The sequence below is a fragment of the Gekko japonicus genome, unplaced genomic scaffold (assembly GCF_001447785.1).
Source record: "Gekko japonicus isolate JY-2015 unplaced genomic scaffold, Gekko_japonicus_V1.1 scaffold3937, whole genome shotgun sequence".
NCBI lineage: Eukaryota > Metazoa > Chordata > Lepidosauria > Squamata > Gekkonidae > Gekko > Gekko japonicus.
In genome coordinates this window covers 35,303-37,085 of record NW_015168781.1, presented here as the reverse complement: position 1 = coordinate 37,085, position 1,783 = coordinate 35,303, and positions in this window count along the sequence as shown.

Genomic DNA, 1,783 nt, shown 5'->3' with positions numbered 1-1,783 from the left:
GACAGAACAGCTCATTAGCATAGTAGGCCACACCCCCACATTACCAGAAGTGTGGTCTTCCAGCCACACCCACCTTTTGCTTGTTGTTCTGTTTACCTTGTCTGTTGTCAAAACCCAGGGCCTTTTTTTGTAGCAGGAACCCTTTGCATGTTAGGCCACACACCCCTAATGTAGCCAACCCTAATGAGTTCCTGCTGTTGGGTGTGGCCTATTATGCTAATGAGTTCCTGCTGGGCATGGCCAACTTGGAAGCCAGCCGAAACTCTGTTCCTGTGCGTTCCTGCCCAAAAATAGCCCTGGCTTATTTTTATCACGGATGTTTTACCACTGCTTCCCGTGATCTCTCATTTTGGCTTCCAAGTTCCAGGTGGGGCCTGGAGGTCTCCCACTTTTATCTCCAGACGACAGGGATCCATCCCCCCAGAGAAAACGGCCACTTTGGACAGTAGACACTACAGCATTCTACTCTGGTGAGGTTCCTCCCCTCCCCAAACCCCGCCAGGGACACTGCTAGTGCTACCGGTGTTCAGCCTGGTCTCTGGAGAGAGAGTGACAAGCGCTCCCTTCAGTCATCGTCTAGGGGCCTCTTGCAGGTGCCTGGCCCCAGGATGGATCGGTTAGTTGCCACCAGAGGAAGGGCCCTGTGGGATGCACTCTCGGATGACACCCGTGCCCTGCAGGACTTCCCCAGGGCATGCAAAGGCCCCTATTTAGGTTGGCCTTTGGAGGGTAACCACATGTTTGGGCTGTTTTAATTGTGGTGTGGTGATAGTCACGTATTTTAATATTTTAATGTTAATATGTTTTATTTCTTTTTGTGTTTTTTTTTTACCTTATTGGTATTAATGCTGTAAATCGCCGCGAGACCCTTTGGGTGAGTGGCAACTAAAAGATCTAACAAATAAATTAATTGTGGCAACAAAATACTTGTAGCCAGCTCGGGTTCCCAGAGATCAAATATCCAACTGCAGAGCAAGATAAATGCCCTTTACTCCGTGCTCTCATTAAATGATAACCTATTATGCTTCAAAGGGAGACTGAAAGACTCCGAGAGCGTACTTTCCCCTGCTAATAGGCTTGGAAACCAATTTGCGCAAAAACAGCTAGATGAGGGGGGCAGGATTCGAAGACGCCTCTCTCTCTCTCTGGAGTGTGGCAATCTATTCTGAGGGAAAATTAATGAAGGTTCATTACCCAAATGCTTGAAAATTGATGTACTAAGTACGGTTTAATTACAGCCTGAAAAAGGGTAACAGGGGAACCTTATCTAAGCAGAATGCACTGAATCCTCAGCTCTGTTGAAGTCAGTTGGGAAATTCTGATTTACCTCCGCTGGAGGTTCAAGCTCTGGAAGCAAAAGCAAGCCGCTGGATAATAATAAACACTCCAGCAGAAAAGGGAATTTGGAGATGAAATAGTCTGCTAAATGCTTAGTACAACATGAACTGCTGAAGAAGATATAATATTCTAGTGTGGCATAGATGCTGATGCATATCTACATCTCAGCTTATATCAGTTGTATACTACTTTAGAAGAAGAAGAGATTGGATTCATACCCCGCCCTTCACTTGGGAGTCTCAGAGCGGCTTACAAACTCCTTTCCCTTCCCCTCTCCACAACAGATACCCTGGGAGGTGGGTGGGGCTGAGAGAACTCTGACACAAACTGCTCTTTTTCAAGGACAGCTCTTATCAGAACTGTGGCTTGCCCAAGGTCATCCAGCAACTGCACGTGGAGGAGTGGGGAATCAAAATGGAGACTCAGCAGCTGCAACTTCACCTAC